Below are 22,001 nucleotides of genomic sequence, written 5' to 3'. Positions count from 1 at the left end.
GTCTGCTCTCTCCACAGGTCAGTCTCTCTCTCTCTCTCTCTCTCTCTCTCTTTCTCTCTCTCTCAAAATTCAACCATAACCTGCTCAGTAAGAGCCATCAGTTGCAAAGGGTCTGTATGTCTTGAGGGAGCGTAACCCACAACGCGCAAATTACCCAGACTCTATTAATCCAGTATTTGAGAGCACCTAAGTGACTCCGAACAAGGTTTACACTCAACTTCAACCCTTTAAGAATATTTTTGTCACTGACACGCCCCACTAAATGATCGAAGGAAAGAAATTTATAGTGGGGATGGAATCATCTTTCAAAACCTTCACGTACCAGTATCTACTCACCGTGCCGTCGAGGAATATCGCATTTATTCTACATGTACAGGTATATTGCCCTAGCCACGACGCGGTGTGTGGGGGAGGGCACTATTCACGCCAAAGTCATATGCCCCCCACCGTCTGTTGCACTCGCGGATCGCGTGAGGAAAGAAAGACTGTCTGAACGCCTCAGTACCAGCTCTAATTTCCCTTATCTTGCATTGGTGATCATTGCGCGATTTGAAAGTTGGTAGTAGTAATATATGCTCTACATCCTCGGCGAAGATATTTTCGACGTTCGTGCAGTCAGACAGCAGAATTAGGCATGTCGTTTTAATGTATTACTCGTTTGTTAACAAATTTTGCAGACACTGTCTACACATAGCCCTCAGTGTACCTGCAGAATTACGTAATTCTACGACAGTGCAAGAGCTACAGAGTCATACACAACGGAGCGCAGATCATCCAGACTGTATCCACAACCGACATCCACCAAACTTTCCACGTAATGCAAACCTTCACTCAAGTGTTTCTCGCGTATACATTTAACGTCAAACGTTTAATGCATCAACTCATTTGTGAAATAACCAGACGTTTGCTGCTGTTTTATATGCGGGTGTTCGATTTTTTTTTTTGGGGGGGGGGGGGGGGGCTTGGTGGTTCCAATGGTAAATTTCGGATACGTGTAACAGCCCCAGCAAAACGTCTAAATTTGTATCCCCGCAGACACGATGTGTGCCGGACGGGTACCCAACTTCTTGTAGCATTGCCACCTACCGCCTTTCGAGTTGCCGTCGTGTTTCTCCCACGGGAGAAACAACTGCTGGCGAGGTTCCGTCTGGACTCGAATCTCTGTAATCTTCATGAATTAGACAACACTGTCAGCTATCCGGTGCTATACTTACGATAGATCAACAGTCCACATCCAAATGTCAATGTTGTTGTTGTTGTGGTCGTCAGTCCTGAGACTGGTTTGATGCAGCTCTCCATGCTACTCTATCCTGTGCAAGCTTCTTCATCTCCCAGTACCTACTGCAGCCTACATCCTTCTGAATCTTCTTAGTGTATTCATCTCTTGGTCTCCCTCTACGATTTTTACCCTCCACACTGCCCTCCAATACTAAATTGGTGATCCCTTGATGCCTCAGAACATGTCCTACCAACCGATCCCTTCTTCTGGTCAAGTTGTGCCACAAACTCCTCTCCTCCCCAATCCTATTCAGTATTTCCTCACTAGTTATATGATCTACCCATCTAATCTTCAGCATTCTTCTGTAGCACCACATTTCGAAGGCTTCTATTCTCTTCTTGTCCAAACTAGTTATCGTCCATGTTTCACTTCCATACATGCCTACACTCCATAGAAATACTTTCACAAATGACTTCCTGGCACTTAAATCTATACTCGATGTTAACAAATTTCTCTTCTTCAGAAACGCTTTCCTTGCCATTGCCAGTCCTACATTTTATATCCTCTCTACTTCGACCATCATCAGTTATTTTGTTCCGCAGATAGCAAACCTCCTTTACTACTTTAAGTGTCTCATTTCCTAAGCTAGTTCCCTCAGCATCACCCGATTTCACTACATTCTATTATCCTCGTTTTGCTTTTGTTGGTGTTCATCCTATACCTTCCTTTCAAGACACTGTCCATTCCGTTCAGGTACTCTTCCAGGTCCTTTGCTGTCTTTCAGTTTTTATTTCTTCTCCATGGATTTTAAATCCTACTCCAAATTTTTCTTTTGTTTCCTTTACTGCTTGTTCAACATACAGATTGAACAACATAGGGGAGAGGCTACAACCGTGTCTCACTCCCTTCCCAACCACTGCTTCCCTTTCATGCCCCTCAACTCTTATAACTGCCATTTCGTTTCCATACAAATTGTATATACCCTCTCGCTCCCTGTATAATACCGCTCGCAACTTGAGAATTTGAAAGAGGGTATTCCAGTCAACATTGTCAAAAGCTTTCTCCAAGTCTACAAATGCTAGAAACGTAGGTTTGCCTTTCCTTAATCTTTCTTCTAAAATAAGTCGTAAGGTCAGTATTGCCTCACGTGTTCCAACGTTTCTACAGAATCCTAACTGATCTTCCCCGAGGTAGGGTTTCTACCAGTTTTTCCATTCGTCTGTAAAGAATTCGCGTTAGTATTTTCAGCTGTGACTTATTAAACTCATAGTTCGGTAATTTTCACACCTGTCAATACCTGCTTTCATTTGGGATTGGAATTACTATATTCTTATTGAAGTCTGACGGTATTTGACAGTAAGATTTATTATTACCGGTTTTGGCTTATGTTAAAGTCACTATCAGATTTTATAGGTGCCCTGTGGCAGGTGCTAATTTTGTCTTGATACACTTTGCTCGAGATAAACGTGCAAGATACTAATACATTCGTTCAGTCTGCTAGGAACATAGGCTGTCAGAATTTTATTAGCAGACCACACCGCGACTCAGAACGGCTCTCTTGCGCCGTCTGCCACAGGAATGGACTGAGCATCTACGTGGAGCTTTCGCGCTTGCTGAATGAACTCTTAACGTAACGCGCTGCTCTGCTTTGGCCCTTCTGTGTTTCCTCTGTCAGTCCTGTCCGGTGTGGATCCCAGACTGACGAGCTGCACCCAAGTACTGGTCGAACGAGGCTTTTGCGAGCTGCCTCCTTTGGACTCTTCCAGTGAATATGTCTAGGGTGAGGCTTGCCTGCGGGTAATTTGATGTAGTCGTCCAACTTGATATCACTCCGAGGTATTTCGAGTGTGCCACTGCTCCCCGTGAATGTTCTGCAATCGTGGATTCGTACAGTAACGAGTCTTTCAGTCTACATATATTTGCTTATGCTGAGGCTCAACTGCGAACCCCTGCACCGAGCACAGATCGTCAGCACTTCTTCCTGCATTTCGTTACAATTTTCTAGGTTTTCGACGCCTGTGTGTACAACAGCGACCACGTGCAAAAAGCATCACGGAGCTTAACTGTGTCGTTTGTACACGGAGTTAGGGTCGTGAGTGCAAATATCTCTGTTGATGACTGAGAACTCTGTACTGAACAATGTGGCATCAGTGCTTATGTTACTTGCAGACTAACTGTAGCTATTGGGAGTAGCGTGTTTCTAGGGTGGGCAGCAGGGCCAAGTACATGTGGCGACAGGAAGCCTGCGCAGAAGGTCTCGTGTTGGTGTCCGGACAGGTGGACGTGGAGCGGATTGTTCGTAGCGAGGGCCGTACGGCAACTACGAGGGCGCAGAAAACATCAGGCAGCAAATCACGTGGCGTGTATGGGGGGGAGAATATTAGAAATGGCGAGGAAACAGCTAATGTTCCTGGCTTGGCGCACATGCGATGTCGTGATCTGTGCAGGTTAATTCTTAGAGTGAGGCAACCAGATACTCTGAATAGGCCCAGTGGGATGGACCGAGGAGAAATATCGCTGTTAGCCATTTCCAGCCGTTAGTTTCGTCATGGGACAGCTGCCCGCATGAACATTACACGTATTTCACGTTGTACATTCGGTGTCGGGTGTTGTGGCAGAACTTGCTCGCATTCGTTGTGCCCTACAACAGAAGGATGGGGTAAGGAAATCGACTGCTTTGCTGTAATTGAACTCCTCATCCGATTAAAAGAACGTGAGCAGCTGTCTAATGTAAGAGATGATGAGGTTTTGTTTAACTTAACTGCCTGCGTCTTTGTGAAGTACAGGCCCTGTCTGGTATTATTACACGAGTGTATGGGCTGATTTGTGTCCTGCCACGGCCACGATCACACCTTGTCAGTTTCCTAGAAAATAGCTCTGTGGGGTTTTAGACGCTGCTTTCTAATCTGTCGTCACTTCTGTCACGCGAATTTTTGACAGATTTGGCTTCGTTATAAACTATTCGACTAACAAAGCAGGTGCAATGAAAATCGAAAGTTACCTAGTTCTTGAATATCGTGACACTGATTTTGTAGCATAAACGTAGGAACAGCAGATTATAACATAGCAGTCATACAGGATGTCCCATTTACTTTGACCACCGTAAATGACTGTTTGTCCACATGCAAATTACAGAATGTTTCAAGCAAATATTCTTTAGCCGTCAGGGGGACATCAACCAGCATGGCTGCCTTGATTGTAGCTTTGTTTTTTACAAAGATGTGAACAGCGGTATGACTTTTCCAAATGGCACCCTTTATTTTTATTCGCTAATTCATTCCCTTCATGAAGACCCATTCACAAAAGGAATCACAATGTACCATTCTCTGGAACACGACATTATTGATTGCATGACACAAGATTGACTTTGAGCCAGGGATCACAAACTCGTCCACTTGCTGGAGTTGTCAGAAAACAATTGAAAAACACGTGAAAACAAAACACAAAATTGACTTTGTCTCTCCTGTGCAATTGCCCACGAGTAGAACATCCAAAGGTGCCCAAGTGGTGACCCCGGACACCGATACACTGGTGCACCCGTTGAATGAAAGAATTATTTACAGCTTCCAGTGTTGCCTGCTGAATAGAACAACCAATCATGATACATTCCCGCATGTCCTCTGGAGTGTGAAATAACGCGATAGACAACGTCGTTAATGCATCCCCAAAGAAGGAAGTCGTGACGATTGAACCAGGAGACCTAAGAGGCCAAAGTAAGTGTCGCTGCTCGACCATTGCAGCTGGCAGGATACTTTCGGTTCAGAACACGACGAGCACGCAAGACGTTATGTGCTGGACATCCATCGTGCCGATACCACATGCGCATTCTTGTTCTTAGCGGCACCTCGTCCGGAAGAGGATGAAGAATACGTCTGAGGAAGTTGAGACTGCCATTCGTGAAATAAGGGCCAGTAGCTGTAGCACCGATCGTCCCCCAGCAGACGTTAACTCTCCGCGGACGCCGATGTTCCACCTGCCTGAGCGATCGTGGGTTGTCGCCGGACCAGTGATGCATGTTGCTTGGACTTAGCTGTCCTTGTTTGAGGAGGAACACTGATCGGTAAACAGAAGACTGGAGAAGTTCGGGTTGGCGAGGACTTGCTGCTGTCACCACTGCCAGAACTGCACACGATGCTGGCAGTCATTGAATGAATGGAGACTGACGGTGTGCGCGCCTCTAAGGAAAGCACACTGCTTGACAGTTGCCAAGGTGCAACTGGCGATTGCTGCCCAGCATCTGACCAGTGCCGGAAGGAAGTGAATGGGGTGCGACGCGATAGTCGCAGCCGGCCGCGGTGGCCGAGCGGTTCTAGGCGCTTCAAGCTGGAGCCGTGCTGCTGCAGCTACGGTCGCAGCTTCTATTCCTGCTTCGGGCAGGGATCTGTGTGATGTCCTTAGTTTAGTTAGGTTTAAGTAGTTCCAAGTTCTAGCGGACTGGTGACCTCAGATGTTAAGTCCCACAGTGCTCAGAGCCATTTTTAGTTGTGCCTCAGAGTGGTTCGTGGGTGACATCGTCTCTAAACAGCCCTCTTGGATCTATCCGAGTGCTGTTCGGTAGGGTTCACGTCTGGAGAGCACGCCGGCCACTCTACTCGAGCGATGTCGTTATCCTGAAGGAGGTCATTCACAAGACGTGCACGATGGGGGCTCGAATTGTGGTGCATGGAGACGAACGCCTCGCCGACATGCTGCCGGTATGGCTGCACTGTCGCTCGGAGGATCGCGTTCACGTGTCGTACAGGCGTTCGATGACCACCAGCGGCGAACGTCGGCCCCAGAAGAGCAGGTATCCTGTACGTCGCTGCACTCGCTGGACAGTGTGTCTAAAGCGTTCAGCCTGACCAGGTGGCCTCCAAACACGTCTCCGAGTATTGTCTGGTTGAAGGCATATCCGACACTCCTAGTGAAGAGAACGTGATGGCAATCCTGAGCGGTCCATTCGCCACGTTGCTGGGCCCATGTGTAGCGCGCTGCTCGGTGTCGTGGGTGCAAAGATGCCGTGGACGCTGAGAGTGAAGTTGCGCACCGTGCGGGCTACTGCTCACAGTTTGAGTCGTAACACGACGTCCTGCGGCTGCACGGAGAGCATTACTCAACGTGGCGGCGTTGCTGTCAGGGGTTTACCGAGGCATAATCCGTAGGTAGCGGCCATCCAGTGCAGCAGTAGGCCTCGGGCGGCCTGAGCGAGGCGTGTCATCGACAGTTCCTGTCTCTCTCTATCTCCTCCGTGTCCGAACAACATCGGTCAGGTTCACTCCAGACATGATCGAACCCCGGTATTGACCGTCTAGGCACGGCTGAACTACAGACAACACGAGCCGTGTACCTCCTTCCTCGTGGAATGAGTCGAACTGATCGGCTGTCGGACCCCTCCGTCTAATAGGCGCTGCGCATGCATGCTTGTTTACATCTGGGGACGGGTTTAGTGACATCTCTGAACACTCAAAGGGACTGTGTCTGTTACACAATATCCACAGTCAACGTATATCTTCAGCACAAAAAGTCGGCGACACGGTGTTTTTTGTTAGTAATGAACCTCATTACTTACCTACTCTCTCTCTGTAGTAATGCATTTCCATCGTCCAACGTGAGTCCCTGAGTTCTGCGCGACAAGCGAACGCTACCATCAGTTCTTACCAACTGAAGTGGCGGTGATTCGAGCAGGCCGTCGTGTACGGTCCTAACGACGTGATCACGACGTCAGAAGGGGGCGGTGCAGGCGATGCTCACACAGCCCATTAACGCCGTGTATTCCGCACTATATTAATGGGTACGTTCGTCATGTTCGTATTTTGTGGAAAAGATAAGGGACAATGTGAGATTTGAACGCGGATCTCCCGCCATCGCAGTCCAACTTTGTGACCACACATCCACCACAGAGTGACAGTTAACTGTGCTCCATATTGGACTTCACTGTTTCTATTCTCCTTCTTTCTTCACTGTCCAATATACCATCTTCCTGTTTTCATGCTTGATCTGTGTTTAGTTTTTGAACAGCTATGCAACGGGCTAATTTACCACTAAATTTATGTGTGTGTGTGGGGGGGGGGGGGGGGAAGATGGGGAATTCCCCTCGTGAGAAATTGAGAACTTCGCAGGCCACACAGTCTGTAGGTGATTTGCGTCACAGACACACTAGGGTCGTGACTACATCAATGAAGAGTCAGTATCGTGCCGCTGCTTCATATCCAAACTGTGAGAACTGATTTCGTGAATGTCGAAGTAGGCGTGTTGTAAAAAACATTGTCGCTATAACTACATGAAGTCTGTGCAGTCCTGTTGCGACTGCTTCTCAGTATTCGTGTCGTTGAGGTATTGCGTGCTGATGGAGGCGGAGGGAGCACACACTCCGAGGCGTCGACTCCGAGGAGAAAGCGTGTCGCGGGAGCAGCAGGAACCGTGCCGGAAGGCGTCGGCGCTCGTTGCTGACGTCACGTCAGCTAGGCACGGCGGACGCCGCCTCTGCTGCAGGCGGAAACGCCTTGGCGCGCTTATCACTTTAAATCTCTTACTTTTGGGCAAACTGTTCGGTATTGTTTTGGATTCTGCAGTTTTATTTAGATGAAAGATTTTCTTACTATCGTAAAGTTACAAATGAAGATCATAGTTCTGTATTACTGAATCCTTTCGAAACAAACGTAGATCAGTATGAGAAGATGCTTTGCCCCATTGCAAGCTTCGGAAATTTTACATTCAAGTAACTATATTTACTTGATCCATTTTGTTATAGAAACTTACCCGAACCCCCTTACAATGAACTTGTTTCTTTTATTTATTTATTTTCGTTTGACATCGTCACTGGAAATGTGAACTAATTTACGTGTCTAAATAATGTCCAACTGTTGCCAGTCATTAGCTTAGTCGTTTTCAACGAAAGGAATTCAAAACAGGAAACAAAATAGCTTCATACATCGAAAATACTGGTGAGCTTCAACTTTTTTTAAACACGCACATTAGAAAAGATAAATATTCCCCTCTTGCAACTGAAAGGAGAAACCCTATAAGTTAAAAATATTTAATTTAATAAAACAAGTATCTCTCTTGCCTCTTCTTCTGTCCCCCACCCCTCCCCCGACGTGTACAATCGCAAGATATGTCATTAACATTCAGTGCTCCTCACCTCGTAGTCAACCGAGATACCTAAAGAAGAGCACCAATATGTTCAGTTTCCTGTAAAAGCAGCCCAGTACAAACGTAACTTCCTCAGATTTACAAATCAGGTAAAGAGGCACGAATTCTGTTGCTGCTGGACCACGAAGTTATATTTGTTCGTCAATCGTTCTGGAGTACACTGTTTGTTAGGAAGTGTAATGAATTGCACAATGTGCGCCGTCAACTACCGCCGGTAGTTTGACATTGCCCTGTGTCAGGGAGGGAGACCCCGCCATCGTGAGTATGCCTGCGACAGACGAGGCGTCCGCCGTGCCGCTGAGTCGGTGCGCTCCCCAGAGGGCCGGAATGCGGGCCAGTGTGCCACTGTGTCGTCCTATCGACCGGGCCTGGCCCCGCCCACCGCGGCCAGCCGCCGCCGCCGCCGCCGCTGCTGCCACCTGCCGGCGCCGCCGCCGCAACTGCGCGCCGCTAGTTGGCGTTCCGGCCGCGCGGCGTCGTCGCCGTCGCCGTCGCCGCTGTCGATGCCATTCTTGCTTTGTTTTTTTCTTTGCTCGCCCGTGTGCCGGGAAACGGGCGGCCCGCTTTTTGCTGGGCAGGCCCTTTGTCTGGCAGCGCTCCGGCCGCCGTAGGGCGCCGACACGTCTCTCTCTGCCGAACGGCGTGCAACTTACTACCAGCTACGTGATACTCTGCAGAGAGCTGTGGAGTGCGGGGCCGTACTCACAACGCAAGATCCCCGTCGCAACCCTTTCAGATTTACTGCTAATGTAGCCTAGTGGAGAGGCCGTCAAAAACTCAAGACAGATGAAGCACGAAAACAGCAGCATGTGGGGGGAAAAAAGTGAATTAGAAACGGGGAACTAGAAGTCCAATAAACACCAGCCTAAAACAACAACTTCCGGCACGGAAGCTGAGTGTGTTTGAAGGCAAGCAGCTCTCTGTAATAAAAAACTCACTAAAGCAATTTCAACGGGTCTTGTGGCGTCCGACCACACCAAACGCGACGAACTTTATCGAACAAAATGAAAAGGAAAAAAAGGTGGTCATGATAATGGACTACTAAGCCGGCGACCGGCGTTCAACACACTCTATGTTTAACATTATGAACTGTCCGTCAGGTCCTTGAAATGTTTGTTCTTTCCCAGTAACACTTCAAATCGACGATTTTCCTTTACTATTTAGCGCACTTTTGCAATGAGTTTTCGAGTAATGGTACATCTTGGCCCACCATTGCGCGGATCATCAGCTAAGCTCTCCCGACAAAATTTAAATTCATTTATCCACTTGGCAAGAGTTCAACATGAAGGAGCAGAATTCCCCAGTCTGTTCTGGAAATCGGCACGAATATCCTTTGGTTTCGTACAACAGAGCCACGTCACCGCCACATCTATCTTCCCAGGTCACCCACGTGGCACGTCTTTGCAGGCAACACACCAGTGAATATCACGTGAACAGCTCCTTGTGCCAGCGCTGACCTCTCGTGGCGATATCGAGAACTTTTGAAACTAGCCTCGTATAAAAAAGAATGGTTCAAATGGCTCTGAGCACTATGGGACTTAACCGCTGTGGTCATCAGTCCCCTACAACTGAGAACTACTTAAACCTAACTAACTTAAGGACATCACACACAGGCATGCCCGAGGTAGGATTCGAACCTCCGACCGTAGCAGTCGCGCGGTTCCGGACTGCATGCCTAGAACCGCGAGACCACCGCGGCCGGCTAGCCTCGTATATTCCAGGAATTTCAGTGGTCTCCATTGATTATTTTGTGGTGTTGCGATATTTGTGTGTGTGTGTGTGTGTGTGTGTGTGTGTGTGTGTGTGTGTGTGTGTTTCACTCTCAGGTTATGGAAATAGTATCATTACTAGTTGGGACTTATTATCGAGTCGTCGTCATACGGTCGTATTCGCTACAGAAGCTTCCCTCACCTCCAGGCCAGCGCGGCGCCTGAGTTATCAGGTGGGGTGAATGCGTTGTGATCCGTAGAGTGACCCGAGTGTGAGCAATTATCACACGAGCTGAACGCGTCACACAGACTTGTAGCCATGTGTAGTGTGGCACGAGGACGAGGTAGGCTTAAAGTTGGCACTTTGCTTGTGTGTGGGCTAAGCGGTATCGGAGGCTTCAATAACCACAGCAGTTGCACTCGACTGTTCACGTGTTGTTCTTGTTGTTGTTGTTGTTGTTGTTGTTGTTGTTGTGGTCTTCAGTCCTGAGACTGGTTTGATGCAGCTCTCCATGCCACTCTATCCCGTGCAAGCTCCTTCATCTCCCAGTACCTACTGCAGCCTACATCCTTCCGTATCTGCTTAGTGTATTCAGCTCTTGCTCTTCCTCTACGATTTTTACCCTCCACGCTGCCATCCAGTGCTAAATTGGTGATCCTTTGATGTCTCAGAACATCTCCTACCAACGGATCCTTCTTTTAGTCAAGTTGTGCCAGAAACTGCTCTTCTACCCAATTCTGTTCAATACCTCCTGATTAGTTATGTGATCTACCCATCTAATCTTCAGCATTCTTCTGAAAGAAGCTTCTATTCTCTCCTTGTCCAAATTATTTATCGTCCACGTTTCACTTCCGTACATGGCACACTCCATACAAATGCTTTCAGAAATGACTTCCTGACACTTAAATCTATACTCGATGTTAACAAATTTCTCTTCTTCAGAAACGCTTTCCTTGCCATTGCCAGTCTACATTTTATATCCTCTCTACTTCGACCATCATCAGTTATTTTGCTCCCCAAAGCAAAACTCCTTTACTACTTTAAGTGTCTCATTTCCTAATCTAATACCTGCACAATCACCCGACTTAATTCGACTACATTCCATTATCCTCGTTTTGCTTTTGTTGATGTTCATCTTATATCCTCCTTTCAAGACACTGTCCATTCCGTTCAACTGCTCTTCCAAGTCCTTTGCTGTCTCTGACAGAATTACAATGTCATCGGCGAACCTCAAAGTTTTTATTTCTTCTCCATGGATTTTAATACCTACTCCAAATTTTTCTTTTGTTTCCTTCACTGCTTGCTCAATATACAGATTGAATAACATCGGGGAGAGGCTACAACCCTGTCTTACTCCCTTCCCAACCACTGCTTCCCTTTCATGTCCCTCGACTCTTATAACTGCCATCTGGTTTCTGTACAAATTGTAAATAGCCTTTCGCTCCCTTGCCACATTGAGAATCTGAAAGAGAGTATTTGTCGACGAGTAAGATATTAAATAATTTGATATATTTATGAAAGGTGTGATGCGCATGGGAATGCAACGCTGCGAAGCACGGCTGGTGGCTAACGCTTCAGGCCTTTCTCGGAGTAACTGTGGCGGAAGCTTGTGCACGCTGTGCGCGCTCGGATGCTGACCGCTTCGTGCTCGTGTGTTACAGGTGGCGCGTGGATCGGCTGCAGACGTCCCACGGTAACCCTGGTGAGTAGAGCAGCTGCCAACAGCTGGGTCCCCTTCGTCGCAGCGCTCAATGCTACTTAGGGGCCTGCAACTGCTCGTCAGCGTAGACTTTGACGGCCGGAAATGTCATGCCCCTTATAATTGCCCGGACTGTTATGCCGTGGTCGGTTGATGAACTCCGTGTCGGTTCCCAACGTTTCGTCCCCGTCTGCGGAGGACACCTTGGAGGGAGTCTGTAGCTCACTGACTCGGTCAGTAGCGAGCCTGTGCGTGTGTTGGACCTTCCGTCGAACTACGGACCCCCTTGAAGACGTCAACCTACCACGGCATAAGACTCCGGACTGCTACGACTTCTGCTCAAAACATGTGTCCTCACAGGCCTGTATCGTAGATGTCAGTGTGTTGCACAGTTATGGAACTAGTCTTATATTCACACACTGCGTCACACTTGTTGAACTATATGAAATAAAATGGTCATAACTTGTGAACGGTTTGCGTTAGGACGTTCCAACTGCACAGTTGGCGACGGCATGATGTGATTTGGTTAGCGACGAAGCCCTCTTTCATTTGGATGCGTTCGTCAATGAGCAAAATTGGAGCATTTGGGGGACTGAGAATCCCGACTTGGCGATCGAGCAGTCTCTTCACCCTTCACGGCTGACTGTGTGCTGTGGAGTGTCCAGTCACGGAATAACCGCTGTGGTATTCCTCGATAGCACGGTGACTACCGAACGATACGTGAAAGTTTTGGAAGATTTCATCCCCATTATCCTAGAGTCCGCAGAAATATTGGAACACGTGAGGCAATACTGACCCCACAACCTATCTTAGAAAATAGATTAAGGAAAGCCAAACCTTCGTTTCTAGCATTTGTAGACTTAGAGAAAGCTTTTGACAATGTTGGCTAGAATACTCTCTTTCAAATTCTGAAGGTGGCAGGGGTAAAATACAGGGAGCGAAAGGCTATTTACAATTTGTACAGAAACCAGATGGCAGTTGTAAGAGTCGAGGGACATGACAGGGAAGCAGTGGTTGGGAAGGGAGTGAGACAGGGTTGTAGCCTCTCCCGGATGTTATTCAGTCTGTATATTGAGCAAGCAGTAAAGGAAACAAAAGAAAAATTTGGGGTAGGTATTAAAATCCATGGAGAAGAAATAAAAACTTTGAGGTTCACCGATGACATTGTAATTCTGTCAGAGACAGCAAAGGACTTGGAAGAGCAGTTGAACGGAATGGACAGTGTCTTGAAAGTAGGATATAAGATGAACATCAACAAAAGCAAAACGAGGATAATGGAATGTCCTCGAATCAAGCCGGGTGATTGTGCAGGTATTAGATTAGGAAATGAAACACTTAAAATAGTAAAGTAGTTTTGCTATTTGGGGACCAAATAACTGATGATGATCGAAGTAGAGAGGATATAAAATGTAGACTGGCTATGGCAAGGAAAGCGGTTCTGAAGAACTCTAACAGCAGTTGATTTGCACAGAACCAGAAACCCAGACCTTGCACTACCAGCTAGACCCACAGCGAAACCCAAAACACGTGAAGTACGTTTAATGTATGTGTGTGTGTGCAGCGCCCTCGGTACAAGAGAGGGGGAGGATCAGCGCAACAAATCGTGACGAGCGCTCAGTGTAGGACACCGTACAGATGGTCCTGCAAAACCATATGTTGTAAAATCAAGTTGTGCAAAAACAAAAACACTGATGATGCCACAGAGGTGCTGAAACATGTTTAGGTAACAAAAAAAAAGTGTGATGCGTAAAAGTCGGGAGCTGTATCCAATAACTTTAACTGAAAACACGGAAGAAATACAAGAGCTGCGAGCCCAAAGGAAGAATAATTAAATTTTGTATCCGATGTTAGCAAAATTGTCTTTTTGATAAATACTTACTTTTGCTATTGCCAGTGTGCATTCTATACTGCCTGCCACGAGAGGGAATTAGTTGTGTTCGCGTTTAGTGTTGATACGACGCCGAATACGATGTATGAGGGCCGCGGACAGCGTCAGATGTGGAGAGGTGGGACGGAGGTGTCGTGTACCCCAGTGAGGCAGCGTTACCAGCACCCGGCGGAGTTTGACAGTGCGTCTCTGTTTGGCCGGCTGTTCGAATCGTCCAACATTAGAGTTTGTGGCGCTTCTAGTGGTGACCGTGCCGCGATGTCAGAGATGCTCACATCTGTGTGAAATCTTATGGGTCTTAACTGCCAAGGTGATCAGTCGCTAAGCTTACACACTACTCAACCTAAATTATCCTAAGGACAAATACACACACACACGCCCGTGACTGCAGCGCCTGCAGACCGCTCGGCTAATCCCACGCGGCAGGCGCGATTTCAGACAGAAGGGCAGACACACTGACCGACGCCGAGGTTGCAGTCGACCACGTTTGCTCACCACGAGGCAGCGCCGCCGTGTTGTGCACCTGGCACACCGGCGGTTTTTTGTGTCCTCACTCTTCTGACTGGTCTGATGCGGCCCGCCACGAATTCCTCTCCTGTGCCAACCTCTTCATCTCACAGTAGCACTTGCAACCTACGTCCTCAATTATTTGCTTGACGTATTCCGATCTCTGTCTTCCTCCACAGTTTTTGCCCTCTACAGTTCCCTCTAGTACCATGGAAGTCATTCCCTCATGTCTTAGCAGATGTCCTATCATCCTGTCCCTTCTCCTTATCAGTGTTTTCCACATATTGCTTTCCTCTCCGATAGTGCGTAGAACCTCCTCATTCCTTACCTTATCAGTCCACCTAATTTCCAACATTCGTCTATAGCGCCACATCTCAAATGCTTCGATTCTCTTCTGTTCCGGTTTTCCCACAGTCCATGTTTCACTACCATACAATGCTGTACTCCAGACGTACATCCTCAGAAATTTCTTCCTCAAATTAAGGCCGGTATTTGATACTAGTAGATTCTCTTGGCCAGGAATGGCCGTTTTTGCCATAGCGAGCCTGCTTTTGATGTCCTCCTTGCTCCGTCCGTCATTGGTTATTTTACTGCCTAGGTAGCAGAATTCCTTAACTTCATCTACTTCGTGACCATCACTTCCGACGCTAAGTCTCGCTGTTCTCAGTTCTGCTACTTTTCATTTTTTTGTTTCTTTTCCATTTAATCTCAATCCATATTATGTACTCATTAGATTGTTCATTCAATTCAGCAAATCATGTAATTCTTCTTCACTTTCAATTAGGATTAACACTGTGTTCGTGGCCGAGCGGTTCTAGGCGCTTCAGTCCGGAACCGCGCGACCGCTACGGTGACAGGTTCTAATCCTGCCTCTGGCATGGATGTGTGTGATGTCCTTAGGATACTTAGGTTTAAGTAGTTTTAAGTTCTAGGGGACTGATGACCTCAGATGTTCAGTCCCATAGCACTCAGAGCCAATTGAACACTGCCATCACCTAAGCTTACCATTGATATCCTTTCGCTATGAGTTTTAATCCTACACCTGAACCTTCCTTTTATATCCATCATTACTCTTTCGATGTAGAGATGGAAAAGTAGGGGCGAAAGATTACATCCTTGTCTTACACTCTTTTTAATCCGAGCACTTCGTTCTTCGTCGTCCACTTTTCTTATTCCCTCTTGTCTCTTGTACAGAATTTATATTACCGGACTCTCCCTACAGCTTACCTCTATTTTTTTTTTTTCAGAATGTGGAACATCTTGCACCATTTTAAATTGTTGAACGCTTTTTTCAGGTCTACAGTCATATGCACATATCTTGATTTTTCTTTATTCCTGCTTCCATTATTAACTGCAACGTCAGAATTGCCTCTCTGGTGCCTTTACGTTTGCTGAGGCTTAACAGATCGTCATCTGTCACTTCCTCAATTATCTTTTCCATTATTATTCTTGTAAGCAACTATGATGCATGAGCTGTAGAGCTGGTTGTGTGATAATTCTCGTACTTGTCAGCTCTTCAAGTCTTTGGAATTGTGTGGGTCATATTTTTACGAAAGTCACATGGTATGTCTTGAGACTCATACGTTCTATGCACCAACGTGGATAGACGTTCTGTTGCCACGTCCCCGAATGGTTTTAGAAACTCTGATGGAATGTTATCTATCCCTTCAGCCTTATTTGATTTTACGTGCTCCAATGCTCTTTTAAATTGATTTTAATAGTGCATCCCCTATCTCTTCTAAATCGGCCCCTGTTGCTTCCTCTATCATATTAGACAAATCTTCCCCTACAGAGGCCTTCAAGGCACTCTTTCCACCTATCCGCTACCTCCTCTGCAATTAACAGTCGAATTCCCATTTCAGTCTAAAACGTTACCACCCCTGCCTTCAGTTTCACCGAAGGTTGTTTTGACTTTACTGTATGCTGGGTCAGTCGTTGCGACAATAATTTCTCTTTCGATTTCCTCACATTTTTCATAGAGCCATTTGTTCTTGGCTTCGCTTCACTTCCTATTCATTTTTTCCTTAGTGACTTGTATTTTTTGTGTTAGTGAATTTCCATTAACATTTTTGCACTTGGTTCTTTCATCGATCAGCTGAAGTATTCCTTGCATATCCATGGTTTCTTCGTAGTTACCTTCTTTCTACGTATGTTTTTCTTTGCAACTTTCGTGATTGCTCTTTCTCCAGATGTCCATTCCTCTTCAACTGTACTGTCTACTGAGGTTTTCCTAATTGATGTATCTATAACTTTAGAGAACTTAAAGGGCCTCTCGTCATTCCTTAGTGCTTCTGTACTCCACTTTCTTGCGTGTTGTTTCTTCCTTACTAGTCCCGTAAACTTCAGCCTACTCTTCATCATTACTACATTGTGATCCAAGTCTGTATTTGCTTTCCAGTATCTGATTTCGGAATCTCTGTTCGACCACGACGTAATCTAATTGAAATCTTCCCGTATCACACGGCGTTTTCCAAGTATACCTGCTGCTCTTGTGATTCAACAGATGGGTACGTTTACAAGACAACATCCATCTGCAGGAATAGTTCGACGACGTTTGCAGCAGCACGGACTATCAGCTCGGAGACCGTGGCTGCGGTTACCCTTGACGCTGCATCACAGACAGGATCGCCTGCGATGGTGTACTCGACGACGAACGTGGGTGCACGAATGGCGAAACCTCATTTTTTTGGATTAATCGAGGTTCTGTTTACAGCATCACGATGGTCGCATCCGTGTTTGGTGACGTCGCGGTGAACACACATTGCAAGCGTGTATTCGTCATCGCCATACTAGCGTATTACCTGGCGTGATGGTATGGGGTGCTATTGGTTACACGTCTCGGTCACCTCTTGTTCGCATTGACGGCACTTTGAACAGTGGACGTTACATTTCAGACGTGTTACGACCCGCGGCTCTATCGTTCATTCGATTCCTTCGAAACTCTACATTTCAGCAGGATAATGCACGACTGCATGTTGCAGGTCCTGTAGGGGCATCTCTGGATACAGAAAATGTTCGGCTGCTGCCCTGGCCAGCACATTCTGTAGATCTCTGACCAATTGAAAATGTTTCGTCAATGGTGGCCGAGCAACTGGCTCGTCACAATACGCCACTCACTACTCTGGATGAACTGTGGTATCGTGTTGAAGGTGCATGGGCAGCTGTACCAGTACACGCCATCCAAGCTCTGACTCAATGTCCAGGCGCATAAAGGCCGTTATTACGGCCACAGGTGGTTGTTCTGGGTAGTGATTTCTGAGGATCTATGCACGCAACTGTAGTCACGTGTTACAGTATGATATATCTGTCCAATGAATAGGCGTTTATCGTCTGCATTTGTTCATGGTGTAGCAATTTTAATGGCCAGTAGTGTACTTTCTCTGTGTCTTCATGTTGAGCTTGTGACGTCGGCATGTACACGTGGAGTGTCGTTGCCGGTGTTGTTTTGCAGTCGATTCTGATAAGAACAACCCTGTCACTGAAGTGTTCACATAACACTCTCTCTGCCCCCCTTTCGTGTTCATAACGAATCCTTCTGCCGTTACAATGTTTTCCGGTGCTGTTGATATTACCCTGTACTCATGTGACCAGAAATGCTCGTCTTCTTTGCGGTTCACTTCACTGGCCGCTACTTTGTCTAAATTGAGCAGTTGGCTGATGAGAGAATCGTCCGCACGTGCAATCCGAGAACAAGCAGTGGGTCGCACGCAGCTGTGTGCGCCATTCGGCTGGGCAGCCACCGAGCAGCGCGTGTGGCCTGCGCAGGCGGCTTTGTCTCGAGCAGCGGCCTCGTTCTGTGCTCGGCGGCGAGTCGCGGTCGCCTCTGCAGTGCGCGGGTTTGGGAGGGGCGCAGCGGTGTGCGCAGGTACCGGCCGGCGAGTCTCTGCCGGCACAGCTTCCTCCGTCGTCGCGTGTCGCCTCTAGTGTGACACTGCGGTGCTCGCCCGCACCTCCTTGCAATGCCTCCGGCAAGTTGGTGTGCTGTCGTGGCGAGATCCCGCACATCTGCCCCTCATACGAGCCGTGTGGCACCTGTTCAAACGTCGACATATCCGTGGCATCGGGGACCAGGTACAGCAGATGGGACGTCTTGTCGTAGGAGATACTACAATGGCTGTACGAAATCCAGTGCTTCCCAACCGAATGACTGCGCGCGTCCGGCCGACAACTGTGTTTAGTGTGGCGTCGCCGCCAGACACCACACTTGTCAGGCAGCTTATATCCTGCTGCCAACAGCCTTGCCGCAGTGCTAACACTGGTTCTCGTCAGGTCACCGAAGTCTACATCTACATTCATACTCAAAAAGCCACCCGACGGTGTGTGGCGGTGGGGCACTTTACGTGTCACTGTCATCACCTCTCTTTCCTCCTCCAGCCGCGTACGGTTCGCGGCAAGCTGTCGGAAAGCCTCCGTGCGCGCTCGAATCTCTCTAATTTTACATTCGTCATCTCCTCGCGAGGTATAAGTAGGGGGAAGCAATATATTCGATACCTCATCCAGAAACGCACCCTCTCGAACCCTGGACATCAAGCCACACCGCGCTGCAGAGCGCCTCTCTTGCAGAGACTGCCACTTGAGTTTGCTAAACATCTCCGTAACGCTATCACGCTTACCAAATAAACCTGTGACGAAACGCGCCGCTCTTCTTTGGATCTTCTCTGTCTCCTCCGTCAGTCCGATCTGGAACGGATCCCACGCTGAGCAGCAATACTCAAGTATAGGTCGCAGAAGTGTCTTATAAGCCACCTGCTTTGTCGGGCTGGGCTACCATCCGGTCTGCCGAGCGCTCTTAGCATGCGGGGTCCACTCAGCCCTTGTGAGGAAAACTGACGAGGTAGTTAAGTGAGAAGTAGCAGCTCCGGTCTAGCAAACTGACCTACGGCCGGGAGAGCCGTGTGTTGACCACATGCCCCTCCATATCCGCATCCAGTGACGCCTGTTGTCTGAGAGGACGACACGGCGGCCGGTCGGTGCCGCTGGGCCTTATAGCCTGTTCTCGCGGAGTTTGATTTTTGTTTTAGTTTATATTCCGAGAATTACCGTTATACCTGTAACTTGCTGGCAGATTAAAACTGTGTCCCGGAGCGAGACTCGAACTCGACACCTTTGCCTTTCGCGGGCAAGTGCTCTACCATCTGAGCTACCCGAGCACGACTCACGCCCCGTCCTCACAGCTTTAGTTCTGCCAGTATCTCGTCTCCTACCTTCCCCACTTTACAGAAGCTCTTCTGCGAACCTTGCACAACTAGCACTCCCGAATGAAAGGCAAAGGTACCGAGTTCGAGTCTCGGTCCGACACACAGTTTCAGTCTGGCAGGAAGTTTCACGTCAGCGCACACTCCGCTGCAAAGTGAAATTCTGGAAGCGTTATACATGTCGTTTTTGTCCTGTCTAACGAAAGTTTCGAGCTGTATGAGGTAGAGTAGGAAGTGCACAATGCAGCCATGAATTTGTAGCAGCGGCCGATAACCTGGGGCATCGTAAAGCAAAAGACAATGAGGCCGAATATAGAATGGTTCAAATGGCTCTGAGCACTACGCGACTTAACTTCTGAGGTAATCAGTCGCCTAGAACTTAGAACTAACAAGGGAACCTCCCCATCGCACCTGCCTCAGATTTAGTTGTAAGCTGGCACAGTCGATATGCCTTAAAAACTGAACACAGATCAATTGAGAAAACAGAAAGTAATTGCGCGGAACTATGATATAAATAAGCAAAATATACAAAGTGAGTAGTCCATGTGCAAGATAGGCAACATGAAGGAGAATGTGAGCTCAGGAGCGCCGTGGTCCCGTGGTTAGCGTCAGCAGCTGCGGAACGTGAGGTCCTTGGTTCACGTCTTCCCTCGAGTGAAAAGTTTACTTTCTTTATTTTCGCAAAGCTATGATCTGTTCGTTTATTGACGTCTCTGTTCACTGTAATAAGTTCAGTGTCTGTTTTGCGACCGCACCGCAAAACCGAGCGATTAGTAGACGTAAGGACGTGCCTCTCCAATATTCATTGACCACCTTATTGAAGTCGCGAGCTACATTTGCTGGTCTCATATTGCCCACGGAATACATCTCCCGTATTTAATGCACTCTCGTCCAAAGGAGCGAACAGTCAACTGCCAGCCAGGGAGGTTCGTTAGCATGAATACTCTCTTCCGTGCGCTGTAGTCGACTGACGTCGTGTGTTTCGATGTTTGTTTAGGCGTGGCGTCTCCATACTACGGCGCAGTTACCTCGCATCGGACAGACAGATAATAATTGTCTGAAGATATAAAATTGAACTTTTCACTCGAGGGAAGACTTGAACCAAAGACCTCTGATGCAGCAGGTACTCACGCTAACCACGAGACCACGCCGCTCCTGAGCTCACATTCTCCTTCATGTTGCCAATCTTGCACATGGGCTACTGTTTGTATATTTTGGTTATTTTTATCATAGTTCCACACAACTTCTTGTTTTCTCCATTGATCTGTGTCCAGTTTTTCAAGGCCTATCCACTGTGCCAACTTATAACTAAATCCGAGGGGGGTGCGATGGGGAGATCCTCTTGTAAGTAAACCTAACTAACCTTACGTCATCACACACATCGATGGCCGAGGCAGGATTCGAACCTGCGACCGTAGCGCTCGCTCGGTTCCAGACTCTAGCGCCTAGAACCGCACGGCCAATCCGGCCGGCGGGTATAGAATGCTCTGCGAAAATATCCCTTGCGATAGAGCGTAATATGGCCAGCGGGATGCAGATGCAGCGATGTGTGGTGTGTGAAGTGAAGCCGCCGTGGCCTGGTGTAGTGTAGTGTAGTGCAGTGTGTGGTGCGAGGGAGGCGGCGCGGCGCGGCGTTTCTTTGTGGCCGGGCTGTACTGCGAGGGCACGGCGGCGCGCGGAGATCGATACGATAAATCGACTGGCGGCCTCGTCTCGCCCACTCCACCCCTCCGTTTCTTCCCGCAAGCACCCTCCCCTCCCCCCCCCCCCCCCCCTCCTTGCTCCCTCGGGCCCCCTCGCCCACACACCTCGCTGGCTCTTTCCGATTTATCGGAGCGCGTGCGCGGCTAGGAAGGAAGAAAAGAAAGGGAAACAGGGGAGCCGGCCGGCAGTGCCGTGTATCGGCGAACGGGGGTCGCAAGAGAACCGTGGCGAGCTGGGAGCTGCGCGCGTGTTGGGCAAGGGGGGAGGGGCTGCTGGCCGGGCACACGCAGACGTCGACGTCGCGGCGCCACAGCACGCGCCACTCGCCTGTCGCCGTTTAGCGCCACGCCACACTGGCCGACATTACCCGACCCACGCCGACACTTTGTGCTCGACACAAAGCTTATCGTACCATTCAGTCTGTTTTCGGCGAATCCATTCTCGAATGACAAGTGCGAAAGGTACGAGACTCGAATCCTTTTGTGCGAGGCCTCGATTTGTCTTGTTGCTCGGAATTGTCAACGATTACTCGAACGAATAACGCTTTATAAAAATATGGCATTTCAGTCTTTGATCGCTATTGTTTTTTATTTCCAATGACCGGTTTCAGGCTAGCTGTCCATCTTCAGATCTGTTAGACAAAGTTAAAAAATATTATTAACAAGAGGGATACAGTTACTGATAGAAATATCTCAGTTTACAAAAAGAAGTTTTGGAGTGTATTAAATGCCAACATACCATATATTGCAGTTACAGAGTAACTTGTCAGTACATAACTAAAGAAAAAAAGTTTTATTAAAAAGTGTATTCGCCATTATTATATACGGTGAAAAACTAACGTATGCACAATTCTTATAGGTTGTGAGCACTTTTTACGTTTACCAATTAGGTTCCTCCAAAACTGCGATCTAAGCTTTTAACAGATTATAATTTACTTTAGTTATGACA

General features: G+C 47.8%; 1 protein-coding gene across 5 annotated transcripts in view; it reads left to right on the top strand.

Annotated features, from left to right (window-relative positions):
• The window catches only part of LOC126295501 (uncharacterized), a 305,004-nt gene that overhangs the window by 151,692 nt on the left and 131,311 nt on the right, over positions 1 to 22,001 (top strand). For 4 of the 5 annotated variants that reach the window (XM_049988080.1, XM_049988078.1, XM_049988082.1 and 1 more), the window contains exon 2: positions 11,722 to 11,762. The exons of the other annotated variant lie outside the window; for it this stretch is intronic. The gene's annotated coding sequence lies outside the window, so the exon portion shown is untranslated. The remainder of the gene's footprint in view (positions 1 to 11,721; positions 11,763 to 22,001) is intronic. 5 annotated transcript variants of the gene reach the window in all.

Source organism: Schistocerca gregaria, chromosome 11, assembly GCF_023897955.1.
Source record: "Schistocerca gregaria isolate iqSchGreg1 chromosome 11, iqSchGreg1.2, whole genome shotgun sequence".
In the NCBI taxonomy this organism is placed as follows: domain Eukaryota; kingdom Metazoa; phylum Arthropoda; class Insecta; order Orthoptera; family Acrididae; genus Schistocerca; species Schistocerca gregaria.
The sequence above is the reverse complement of the archived record's forward strand: the minus strand, read 5'-3'. Positions and strand labels throughout refer to the sequence as shown.